Source organism: Haliotis rubra, unplaced genomic scaffold, assembly GCF_003918875.1.
Source record: "Haliotis rubra isolate DU_JTF1 unplaced genomic scaffold, ASM391887v1 Scf182, whole genome shotgun sequence".
Taxonomy (NCBI): Eukaryota; Metazoa; Mollusca; class Gastropoda; order Lepetellida; family Haliotidae; genus Haliotis; species Haliotis rubra.
Genome location: NW_025765803.1, coordinates 294,557 through 308,140, shown reverse-complemented (window position 1 = coordinate 308,140; position 13,584 = coordinate 294,557). Strand labels below are relative to the sequence as shown.

At 43.4% G+C, this 13,584-nt stretch overlaps 2 long non-coding RNA genes across 3 annotated transcripts; one reads left to right on the top strand and one right to left on the bottom strand.

The window, feature by feature from the left end:
* Nucleotides 1-2,942: 2,942 nt before the first annotated feature.
* On the bottom strand, nt 2,943-3,784 carry LOC124273572. Its single transcript, XR_006897691.1, has 4 exons — nt 3,611-3,784; nt 3,422-3,484; nt 3,075-3,263; nt 2,943-3,024 (listed from the first exon to the last, which is right to left on the bottom strand). It is a non-coding gene; the product is annotated as an uncharacterized LOC124273572 (long non-coding RNA).
* A 1,268-nt stretch (nt 3,785-5,052) lies between these two features.
* On the top strand, nt 5,053-6,068 carry LOC124273571. Of its 2 annotated transcripts, none has more exons than XR_006897690.1 (3): nt 5,053-5,279; nt 5,345-5,374; nt 5,501-6,068. It is a non-coding gene; the product is annotated as an uncharacterized LOC124273571 (long non-coding RNA). The 2 variants fall into 2 exon arrangements; XR_006897689.1 differs by having other exon boundaries at nt 5,438-6,068.
* The last annotated feature ends 7,516 nt before the right edge of the window (nt 6,069-13,584 follow it).

Genomic DNA, 13,584 nt, shown 5'->3' with positions numbered 1-13,584 from the left:
TCTGGTCTTTCTTGCTGGGAGGTTGGGTAGCCAAGTGGTTAAAGCGTTCGCTCGTCATGTCGAAGATCTGTGTTCGAATGTGTTCAACATGTGTGAAGCTCATTTCTGCTGTCCCCCGCCGTGATATTGCTGGAATATTGCTAAAAGCGGCGTAAAACCGAACTCACTCACTCTTTGATGCTGATTTGTTAAGTATCTATGAACAAAACGTACTAATGAATACTTTCCTCTCCAAGGAACATTACGACTGGAAGTGTTGGAATTATTGTTATTCCAAAGACTTGCATACCGTATTGGTTTCGGTATGGGTTGTGCTGTGATCAGATGTAAAGGCAAGAGTACTGTCAGGAAATAGTCACTCCATGGCCGTGTTATCACTACCGACTAATGATCATGAGTGAGTGTGTGAGTTTAGTTTTACGCCGCACACACTATATGGCGGGGGTCTGTAAATAATCGAGTCTGGACCAGACAATCCAGTGTTCAACAGCATGAGCTTCGATCTACGCAATTTGGATACGATGATACGTGTCAACCAAGTCAGCGAGTATGACCACACGATCCCGTTAATCGTCGTGTTGACCCTTTAGTGTGAATGTAAATATCAAGTGCGTTCACGTGTGAACCCTTTAGTATGAAAGTAAGTGTCAATGTGTTCACGTGTAGACCCTTTAGTATTAAAGCAAGTGTCAATGTGTTCAGGTGTAGACCCTTTAGTATGAAAGTAAGCATCGATGTGTTCACGTGTAGACCCTTTAGTATGAAAGTAAGTGTCAGTGTGTTCACGTGTAGACCCTTTAGTATTAAAGCAAGTGTCAATGTGTTCAGGTGTAGACCCTTTAGTATGAAAGTAAGCATCGATGTGTTCACGTGTAGACCCTTTAGTATGAAAGTAAGTGTCAATGTGTTCACGTGTAGACCCTTTAGTATGAAAGTAAGTGTCAATGTGTTCACGTGTAGACCCTTTAGTATGAAAGTAAGTGTCAATGTGTTCAGGTGTAGACCCTTTAGTATTATAGTTAGTGTCAATGCGTTCACTTGTAGACCCTTTAGTATGAAAGTAAGTGTCAATGTGTTCAGGTGTAGACCCTTTAGTGGGATACTTAGTGAAACTCTGCATTGAACGGTGTTTCATTCGTGTTTCATTCAAAAGGAAGGAACCGAAAATGTGACCTGGATGTTTACGACATTGAGAAATTACATGGTGTTGATATAACAAGGCTCGTCTGGGATTCGAACCATAGATTGACGGAAGGTTCTGCTGCACTTGACTATCCCAACCTTTGTCAACAATAAATTGCCTTGTCTAAGTCATCTCCTGACTACACTCTGCAGACAAAGGGTGAACACAATTCCCTTGGTGCGGTGATCCTGTGCATTATCAGCAAGATGATCGCCACACAATAGCTACCTCAACCATGACACAATACCTAAGACATCTGCAGTTCGCACGTGTTGTCTGAGAGGATTTCACATAAGATTACTTTGTAAACACTGTTGAAGAAAGAATATGTTGGCGTCGTGACTATAAACTTTAAAATGTAATGTTCTTCGCTGTTAACAAACCGAAACGGATCATCTTCATCAGCACCTGCATCTATGTTTACATTGTATCTACTCATACAACCGTAGAAGGTATTTACTTGCGGAGACGCACTTAAGACTGTCAGAACGTGCAGCGTTTCAGACAAAGCGATGAAAAGTGGCGTCGTAGAAACAGGTTTTATTAATAAAATGTGTGCGTATGGTTTTACGCCGCTTTACATACATACGCCAGAATAGTAGTCTATGGTGAGAGGGTTTACTTTTACGCCGCACTCAGCAATATTCCGGCTATACGGCGGCGGACCACACCATCCAGCGATCAACATCATGAGCATCTGTCTACACAACTGGGACACGATGACATGTGTCTACCAAGTGGGAATGGAAATGTGGAGGGGGAAGTGGTGAGGAATCGGGATAAGTCCCCACAAAAAGAAAACTGACAAATGTCACGCCGTGAAATTTAATAAAGACGTCGGCAGTGGAGGTGCTACGTGTCACGTGATTTTGGAATTATTTTTATGTTTTTGCTTATTGAAATGTCATTAAGATTGTAGCTTAAAAAGTCACAAGCAGTCTTTGCTTATGCCTTAAAATTTTAAGTTCTAGCCCTGAACCCACTCAGCTGCAATTACTAGAAACTGTGTTGTTTGATTGCTTGTTGTTTAACTCCGCACTCAGCAATATTCCAGATATATGGTGGCGGTCTGTAAATAATCGAGTCTGGACCAGACAATCCAGTGATCAACAACATGAGCATCGATCTACGCAACTGGGATACGATGATATGTGTCAACCTAGTCAGTGAGTCTGACCACCCGATCCTGTAAATCGCCTCTTACGACAAGCATGGGTTACTGAAGACCAATTCTAACCTTCACGGGAATAGATGTAATTTGTCACACTGCATTGATGCAATATGTGTTCATGTTCAATTAGTGTCGGGGTAGTGGCAAATCTATTGCATGACGTTTGTGACGTTAATGAGCACAATGCCATACAGGTGGTGAGTGAGTGAGGTTTATGCCGCTTTAGCAATATTCCAGCAATATCACAGTAGGAGAAGCCAGAAATGGGCTTCACACATTAACCTGATGTGGAATTCGAACCCGGGTCTTCGGTGTGACGAACGAACGCTTAACCACTAGGCTACCCCACCGCCCCTGATACAATGAACGTGGTGTAATGGCTGTCCACTACAAGTTAACAGGTCCTTTGGTACCACAAAAATACAATTATCTACTTCTACGCTTTCATTTCCAGGTCCTAAATCATGGTCAAGTGGACAGCGTGTCTGTCCGGACAGCTGGTAGTCCGTGGTTCGATCCCCAACAGCATCACACAAAATGACATAACGGGATGTCACTTTTGTTAACTGCCGGACCCTCAGCATTTAGGAATACAAGAACAGGTAAGCTCGGAGGTGGTATACAGTGTCCAGGTGGTGTATCCGTGTAAAACTGATCCCTGGCTGGTCAGCTCGGAGGTAGTATATATAGTGTCCAGGTGGTGTATCCCTGGCTGGTCACCTCGGAGGTGGTATATAGTGTCCAGGTGGTGTATCCATGTTAAACTAATCCCTGGCTGGTCAGCTCGGAGGTAGTATATAGTCTCCAGGTGGTGTATCCATGTTAACCTGATCCCTGGCTGGTCAGCTCGGAGGTTGTATATAGTGTCCAGGTGGTGTATCCATGTTAAACTGATCCCTGGCTGGTCAGCTGGGAGGTAGTATATAATGTCCAGGTGGTTTACCCGGGCTGGTCACCTCGGAGGAAGTATATAATGTCCAGGTGGTGTATCCATGTTAAACTGATCCCTGGCTGGTCACTTCGGAGGTAGTATATAATGTCCAGGTGGTGTATCCCTGGCTGGTCACCTCGGAGGTAGTATATAGTGTCCAGGTGGTGTATCCATGTTAAACTGATCCCTGGCTGGTCACCTCGGAGGGAGTATACAATGTCCAGGTGGTGTATCCATGTTAAACTGATTCCTGGCTGGTCACCTCGGAGGTAGTATATAGTGTCCAGGTGGTGTATCCATGTTAAACTGATCCCTGGCTGGTCACCTCGGAGGTAGTATATAGTGTCCAGGTGGTGTATCCATGTTAAACTGATCCCTGGCTAGTCAGCTCGGAGGTTGTATATAGTGTTCAGGTGGTGTATCCATGTTAAACTGATCCCTGGCTGGTCACCTCGGAGGTAGTATATAATGTCCAGGTGGTGTATCCATGTTAAACTGATCCCTGGCTGGTCACCTCGGAGGTAGTATATATAGTGTCCAGGTGGTGTATCCCTGACTGGTCACCTCGGAGGTAGTATATAATGTCCAGGTGGTGTATCCATGTTAAACTGATCGCTGGCTGGTCACCTCGGAGGTGGTATATAATGTCCAGGTGATGTATCCATGTTAAACTGATCCCTGGCTGGTCATCTCGGAGGTGGTATATAATGTCCAGGTGATGTATCCATGTTAAACTGATCCCTGGCTGGTCATCTCGGAGGTAGTATATAATGTCCAGGTGGTGTATCCATGTTAAACTGATCCCTGGCTGGTCACCTCGGAGGTAGTATATAATGTCCAGGTGATGTATCCATGTTAAACTGATCCCTGGCTGGTCATCTCGGAGGTGGTATATAATGTCCAGGTGATGTATCCATGTTAAACTGATCCCTGGCTGGTCAGCTCGGAGGTAGTATATAATGTCCAGGTGGTGTATCCATGTTAAACTGATCCCTGGCTGGTCACCTCGGAGGTAGTATATAATGTCCAGGTGGTGTATCCCGGGCTGGTCACCTCGGAGGAAGTATATAATGTCCAGGTGGTGTATCCATGTTAAACTGATCCCTGGCTGGTCACCTCGGAGGTGGTATATAATGTCCAGGTGATGTATCCATGTTAAACTGATCCCTGGTTGGTCACCTCGGAGGTAGTATATAATGTCCAGGTGGTGTATCCCTGGCTGGTCACCTCGGAGGTAGTATATAGTGTCCAGGTGGTGTATCCATGTTAAACTGATCCCTGGCTGGTCACCTCGGAGGTAGTATATAGTGTCCAGGTGGTGTATCCATGTTAAACTGATCCCTGGCTGGTTACCTCGGAGGAGTATATAGTGTCCAGGTGGTGTATCCATGTTAAACTGATTCCTGGCTGGTCACCTCGGAGGTAGTATATAGTGTCCAGGTGGTGTATACATGTTAAACTGATCCCTGGCTGGTTACCTCGGAGGTAGTATATAGTGTCCAGGTGGTGTATCCATGTTAAACTGATCCCTGGCTGGTCACCTCGGAGGTAGTATATAATGTCCAGGTGGTGTATCCATGTTAAACTGATCCCTCGCTGGTCACCTCGAAGGTAGTATATAATGTCCAGGTGGTGTATCCATGTTAAACTGATCCCTGGCTGGTCACCTCGGAGGTAGTATATATAGTGTCCTGGTGGTGTATCCCTGGCTGGTCACCCCAGAGGTAGTATATAATGTCCAGGTGGTGTATCCATGTTAAACTGATCCCTGGCTGGTCACCTCTGAGGTAGTATATAGTGTCCAGGTTGTGTATCCATGTTAAACTGATGCTTGGCTGGTCAGCTCGGAGGTAGTATATAGTGTCCAGGTGGTGTATCCATGTTAAACTGATCCCTGGCTGGTCACCTCGGAGGTAGTATATAGTGTCCAGGTGGTGTATCCATGTTAAACTGATCCCTGGCTGGTCACCTCGGAGGTGGTATATAGTGTCCAGGTGGTGTATCCATGTTAAACTGAGGCCTGGCTGGTCACCTCGGAGGTAGTATATATAGTGTCCAGGTGGTGTATCCCTGGCTGGTCAGCTCGGAGGTTGTATATAATATCCAGGTGGTGTATCCATGTTAAACTGATCCCTGGCTGGTCACCTCGGAGGTAGTATATAGTGTCCAGGTGGTGTATCCATGTTAAACTGAGGCCTGGCTGGTCAGCTCGGAGGTAGTATATAGTGTCCAGGTGGTGTATCCGTGTAAAACTGATCCCTGGCTGGTCAGCTCGGAGGTAGTATATAATGTCCAGGTGGTGTATCCATGTTAAACTGAGGCCTGGCTTGTCAGCTCGGAGGTAGTATATAGTGTCCAGGTGGTGTATCCATGTTAACCTGATCCCTGGCTGGTAGTTGGGACGAGTACTGATACATAAAAGATACTTAAAGGCATCCACAATATAACATTATCTGCAATTAATCATGGGATCACAACGAACTTGGAAACTTAACACACGTTTTACTTTTGAAAATAAAACATACAATTTCTAAGCAATCCATATGACCGGAAGAAAGCCACTACCTGTTTGTGGACAGTGAATGTACAAGGAATGTTCCCTTGTAGATCTTGAGTTGACAAACGACGTGCATACAAGGTTTGGTCTTAGGCTTCTGAAAGTGACTCTTTTTCATACCGACATTGAAAGCCGTAGAGTAAGCCAGTTGTCTTGAAAATATACTGAACAGCAAAAGAAACGCAAGTCTGGCATTTTGCCAAGTTTATGAATAGAAGACAACCAAAATCATGTCGCATCATTTATTCTATAGACAACACTGTCAATTTAACAGCTGAAAGTTGCTGTTGACATTGAATTGCAATAAGTTCAAATTGATCACAGTCCGTCAAGTGGAGATACCCCTGAACGCGAAAAGTGACAGTCTCTTTAGTCGCGTGTATGGCCACCTTGAGCTTGCACATAGGCCCTGCAACGTGGCCTCATTGAGTTCATTAGAGTCTGAAAGAATGCCTGAGGCAATTGGTTCCGCTCAAACACCAATCTCTATTCCAATTGTGCAAGTGTGAGTGGCTGTCTTCCTGCACCAATACTCCGTCCAATTTCGTCCCAGAATGTTCAATGGGAGCCATATACGGGGAAAAAGACAGCCATGGAAAAAGGTTAATGTTGTTTTGAGCCAGATAATCCATCGACACCCTTGCTGTGTGAGGGCTGCAAACGTCGCTGGCGTTGTTTGCCTGTTAAAATTGGCCCCACATATGGCCTTCGGCAGTGGATTCCAGCAGCCCGAAGACGACGCCTAATGGTATCGCTGGACACTGCTCCCCTTGACCCGAGAACTAAGGCTGCTGTTACTGTTGGTGTTTGATTTCGGTTCCTTAGATGAGTAACCCGGATGAACCGATCTTGCGCATGAGATGTCACTCGTTGCCGTCCGGTACGGGGACGATCAGTAGCAACCCCGGTTTGCTGATGACTTTGAGCAAGTCGTGTAATGGTGGAAAGATGACAGCCCAATTGTCTAGCTACAACGATTGCAGAGCTACCTCAGTGCAACTTTCCAATGGCCATGCCTCACTGCTCACTCGTTAGTCTAGGCATCGTATGTGTTGCTTGTACATCTTCTAGTGTCAATACTGAACTGTTTTTTGACACAAACCTTTATAAAGGATACCTCAGAGTGAAATGCATGCTTTTCATCCAGAATCGTCGATGCATGTGCTAAAATTATGGTTTTGCTGCACTGTTGGTGTGTTTGTGCGAATGGTCTGTATGGACGTCAAATTGCATGACATCATCTCATCTTGGATCATTACGTCACTTTAACATGAACGTTCCATAAACGAACGCTTACCTTCATGAGGTTTCATTTTTTCGAAACTTGCGTTTCTTTTGTTGTTCAGTATAGTTCCTCCAGACTGCAGATACAGTGCATGTATAGTTCTCTGTATTAACACCTCTTTTGTAGTTCGACTGCAAACGATAAGTTTACGCTCTATTTTCATTAGAAGGGAAATGTATGTTAAGGACATCCTGACCCGTGAAGGTCCGGGTTAGAATTGATCTTCAGTAACCCATGCTTGTCGTAAGTGGCGACTAACGGGATAAGGTGGTCACGCTCGCTGACTTGGTTTCACATGTCATCGTATCCCAATTGTGTAGATCGATGCTCATGCAGTTGATCACTGGATTCCCCGGTCCCGACTCGATTATTTACAGATCGCCGTCATACAGCTGGAATATTGCTGAGTGCGGCGTATAACTAAACTCACTCACTCACTCACTAAGAACATCCTGCTATCAGACACCAGACTACTAGCCTGACAAGACAGACCAGCTGGCTCGCATACTCACAAGCAAATAGTTCTGAGGTAGAACTATACCCTCTGAAGCCATGTAGCCTGGTATTTTGTTTGCCTAAAGTGCCATGAATGAAATAGTTCAATTGTACAAAATTGACCTTATCAACCGGTGACATAGGGTAAATCCAACTGTAAAATATTTTGTTTATGTTTCAAAACAAACCGAAAGAAAACGGAAACCAAACTGCATCTTTAAATTTGTGACAGTGACAGCGCGTAGTAATACATTAGGTCATTCACAGGACGCCAACATGGCCGACACAATAAACGTCTCTGGAATGGTTTCTGAGGTTGCCAATAAACATATGTCAATTAGGTGTGAGTATGTCATAGGGAACTCATTATAAAGTAAACACAAAGGTTGTTTCGAATATATCGTGATATATATTGATAGATTGTTGAGAATGTTGAGGACTCTTAGTCGAGACCAGTTTTTGCGAACGCGTAACCAGTCTGTCATATAATTGAAAAGCGCGTAAAATATTAAACAATATTTCTGATATAAATATATTCTTTTCTGCTAATTAAGGAGCTGGTGCAAATGACGCTGAGAGAAAATAAAAACAGAAAGTAAGCAATACGATAACAATACGAAATATATCAAGAAATCATCACCCCTTTCGCCGTATGTAATGCCTTGACAGTTGTGGGATGAGGACAGAACAGACACTCAGTAAGAAATATATCAATGTCAGACACAGTGAACAGTTCGTGTGATTTCTGGGTCTCCATGACTCTCCCGTTTGTTCAAATTATCAGCGTACAAATCTGGCATTGCATGTCGGGAAATCTTGTCTACTTCCGATAAGGATCGGGTATTCCTACAAGCTTAACAGCGTCTATCTCCACAGCTGCTCCAGTGTAATAAGGATCCACATACACCCGGATGGTGTCAGACGAAAATCCCAGCATCTAAAAGATCAAGTATTGTTTATGAGAACGAAAAAAAGACCAATATTTCCGGGACTGGACAGGGATTTTGTTTCTTAGTGCACTCAGCACTACGGCGGCGGTCTGTAAATAATCAATAGTGTCAAAAGACAATATGACTTTTAATTGAATGGAAACTTTTCAGGGAAGACATAATCAGCAAAATGAAAACGTGAATGTGGTTTTGAGAGCATGAAGTGCCGTTGTACAGCAATGTCTCGTGTTACTACAAGAGATCATTTAAATAACTTCAAAGATGGATTTTGTTTGTTTGTTTGTTTGTTTGTTTACGCCGCACTCGGCAATACTCCAGCTATATGGCAGAGGTCTGTAAACAGACCAGACAATCCAGTGATCAACATCATGGGCATCGATCTACGCAGTTGCGATACGTTAACATGTGTGAACCAAGTCAGCGAGCCTGACCACCCGATCCCGTTATTGCCTCTTATAAACATGGGTTGCTGAGGACCAGCTGTAACCCGGATCTTCACGGGTTGGCTGACGGGTCTTATTCTGACAGTTGACTGGGGTTAGTAAGTGACCGACCAGACTTGTCTTCAAATTGTCATGGGTTTTCTCAAAATTCCAGTGTGAAATGGCTGATAATAAATAGCACAACATCTGAAGCCAATTTCTGTGTCCCCCGTCGTGATATTGTTGGAATATTGCTTAAAGCGGCGTAAAACTGAACTCACTCACTCACTCGTTTGGATTTCAGAAGTTACCTAGCTGCCATGACTACAGGGTACATGTTTTGCAGTTGCACAGCGGTGAAGATCCGGTCAGAAATGATCTTCAGTCATCCATGCTTGCCGTTAGAGGCCATGATCCCGTAAGGTGACAATTCTAACACATACTATCCTCTCCAACTGCACAGGGCGATGTTCATGATGCCACACCACTGTAGTGGTAGAGGCGATTATTTACAGTGGTTTGAGAGCAGGGGCAAGATGAACGATCTATGCACAATTGGGAACAGGGGGTCCGGTGTTAAACAAAGACAACGTCACATGCTACATAACTATTTCATGTTTTTTTTAATGAAAATTACAAGAAAAAAGATAGATTTTCTTACGTTGTCGAGAACTCTTTTAAAGATTCGGGCTGACGTGTAATGAAATGTATCTCTCGAGTTATAGATCGTCAGATATCCTCCAAAGGGTTTTATGACTTCCAGCCTCCACGTTGCGCCTGCGCGGTACGTCTCATATACGTGCACTTCCGTTATGTAGAGCCACATGGCGAACTTCAACTGTAGACACGAACGACGGATTTGATTGTAACAGTCTTGACACGGTTTCACATTAACAAGTTCAAATTACAGTTTAGAGATCTCATAATAAAACGATCATATCTTCATTCAATCAGATAATAAATAAATAAATCAGTAAATCAATAAATCAATACATCAGCCAGCCAGCCAGCCAGCCAGCCAGTCAGACAGACAGACAGACAGACTGACAATCAATCAACCAATCAATCGATCGATCGATCGATCAATCAGTCACAGATGCTGTTGGGAGGTCCACTAACCACAATATACTGGTCCCTTCGCCAAAAGGATAGACTGGTCTGTCCCCAGGCTTTAACGCTGTGGCCGTATGCGGGGTACACGTCAGGCTCTCCGATCACTTGGCTGGCGGCGCTGAGAAACATAAAGTGTTATCTGAATCAAAACTAAAATAAGTGGTCCTGTAGCTCACCTTTATGATGGTACATTACAGGTACTTTTACTCGTGAAGACCCCGCTTTAGGATCGGCCTTCAGCAAACCCATACTTGTCGTAAGAGGCGACTAACGGGATCAGGTGGTCATGTCATCGTATCCAATTGCGTAGATCGATACTCATGATGTTAATCACTGGGTTATCTGGTCCAGACTCGATTATTAACAGACTGCCGCCATATGGCGGGAATGTTGCTGACTGCGGCGTAAAACTCACTCACTCACTCCGGATATCCTACCATAAGAAAATGACAAACTGTTTCAAAACATATCCGGAAACCGGAAAACAAAACCACACGTTGGTCACTAGAAGCAGGGAGACTATATAACGGGGAGTGGTCACTCCTCGGAAAGCCCCTAAGCTATGCCTCGGCTCGTCACGTGACCAGTGTAACCAATATGGCGGCAGTGTAGTTTTTAAGATCGAGCCCGGTTTATTTTCAACAGCTGATTACATACGCTGAGTGTTGTGACAACTGAAAACCTACATGTAGAAGATAAGTTACCTATTCTGTCACTTCATTTTAAGTCAAATAATTGTTATTGGTGTCAGTATTAGTACAGTAGATGTGTAGTAAAGTTTCAAGTCGGCATGTTGTAGCTCACTGCCTTCAGTTCTCAGTACACAGCGAAGAAAGACTAAATTCTATCGCTAAAAACTTCTTTCACATATTCGTTTAATTTTTAGAAGGGAAATATGCCTTTAGTTGAAAGGTGTTTGCAAGTAATAGTGATAGTTTTATAACTAAAAACATTTGTTAGGATGTATTTGAGGTGTGTAAAAAATATGACATATCGCCGATCTGCCATTGAAATACTACAGGGCGTTGTTTCTAGTTATTGTTCTAAAACATCTTTCACATGCACCTTTAATTTTTATGAGGGGAATATACCATCAGGTGAAAGGTTTTTGCAAGTAATAGTGATAGTTTTATAATTTATTTTTTTTTTGTTTGGGTGTATTTGAGGTGTGTGAAAAATATGACATATCGCCGATCTGTTCCGAAACGCCAATGATGCTTGTGATGCTTGAGTGTTATAGTTCTAAAACTTCTTTCTTTCTTGTTGATCTTAGTATTGGACAAAACTGGAAAGGTGTTTACAACGCTTTGTGATAGTTCTAAACTTTCTGTTTTTGAGGGGTCTGTGACAGTGTCAGTTAACATTCTGTCAATGCTCATGTCATTCCACACATGCAATAAGATATCTGAATTAATTACTAATGTAAAAAAATGTCTCAAAGTAGATTTTTTTAAAAAAGGACAGCTGATGTTAACACGTGTTCTACCGATAGTTTTGCGTTCTTTAACATGTTTGGGAGGGATGGCCGTGGTGTATCATTTATTCTTTCATTCATTCACATATGTTCTTTTTCTTCATTACTTTCATTCATTCACATAACATTCTTGCTCTTAATTCATTCATTCATTCATTGTAAAATTCCGACTGATACAATACACTGGCTGAAGTACTGTTAAAAGCAGCCGAAGTTGCGCTGGGACCGAACCAAGTCACTGTGTGCGTTGGAGCATGACGAGGCACACGTTAATTAGTACAAATGGTAAAGAAAGCCAGCGAGTGACCTATCCCTGTTGTAGAGTATCCCTGCTAGAACAGATTCATGTATTAATGATTAGTAGAGAGTATTTACTTGTCTTGGGAGCTTTGCTGTGACGAATAGTCCAGAACAGCCGTCGCCCACAGTCCAACATCTACAATATAAGACAAGACAAGCTGCATTAACTACAACATATTGCGAACCTTTCGATTGGCTGCCCTTGAGGCAGTGTGTGGAGCTGCAATTTGCAGGCGTATGTATCTGAACGATCATTGGCTAGTGCTCTCGCTCACTTGAAATGAGCAAGTGAGTTTAGTTTTACGCTGCTTTTAGCAATATTCCAGCAATATCCAGCGGGTGACGCCAGAAATGGGCTTCACACATTCTGCTCACGTGGCCAATCGAACCCGGGCCTTCAGCGTGACGAGCGAACGCTTTAACCACAAGGCTACCCCACCGCCTCATCCCTCTTGGAGCAGACCGTGGTTTAATACAGACCGATTCGCAAACTGATTGCACCATTTTTAGGCGAAATGTAGCATTTAATTTGGAAATGAGTGAAAACACTTTGGCTGAAAACACTTTTCCGAAAGCAGTTGAAACGACAGTGACTTATTTTTACGGAGATCACGTTCCTGGGTTTCAACCGGAAGTTGCGAAATTGATTGCGCTAATGGTCGGAGAAGCCGGTTAAACCTATATGTAACTGCCGAAATGAATCTCGCAAAGTACTTGTGAGTGAGTTTAGTTTTACACCGCATTCAGCAATATTCCAGCTATATGGTGGCGGTCTGTAAATAATCGAGTCTGGACCAGACAATCCAGTGATCCACTGCATCGATCTACGCAAATGGGATACGATGACATGTGTCAACCAAGTCAGCGAGTCTGATCACCCGATCCTGTTAGCTGGGGTTGCTGAAGACCAATTCTAACCCGGATCTTCACGGGTCAAAGTACTTGTCATTGTACATACATGTTGAAAAAGGGGGAACGGAGGAAACACTGTGTTTCTGCAATGGCAGCGTCCAGATTAACGGGATTCCACTGGAAAGGCTCATTTCAGGAAAGGCTTCTAAACTTTCTTTCATTACTGACAAATCACTATTTAATGATAGAATCTGTAATACATCTGGCCAGAAGTGGATTGCCTGTATTAAGGACACATTTGACAAAATTGGAATGAGTTATATTTGGGCGACACAGCAGACTAAGTGAACTTAGGCTCAGTATTATTCGTTACACTGCAATACTGAGTCTAATAAACCCTAGTAGAAGGTCGCGTCAGCTAACCTTTGAGCGAACTATGACCGTCCAATCAAACGCGAGACGGCCGAACAGATTTGACCAATGAGACAACGGCTACTATTTAAGGACTTACAAAACGGTTTTTGGATTTTCTCTTTTCTGGTCGCTGATATTGATCTCTCAACAAACGAAAATCAGCATAAAACACAGAAATTTTACCTGCAGTATATGCGTTTAGAGGTTTCTGACGACATGGCTACTATTCGCTTATATTTCCGCAAGATGACGTCCTGGAATACTGACAAAACGCTATTTTCAGCGACTATTTACTCGCTGTTGTGAATAATGCGTCAGCAACGTGTAACACTCGGAAGAAATAGTGCGGAAAACAGCATTCGGAATCTTTCGAGTTTTCTAGGTAAAAGTTCAAACGGTATGTGCGAATGTTAACTTTCACGATTTGGTAAGCTGTG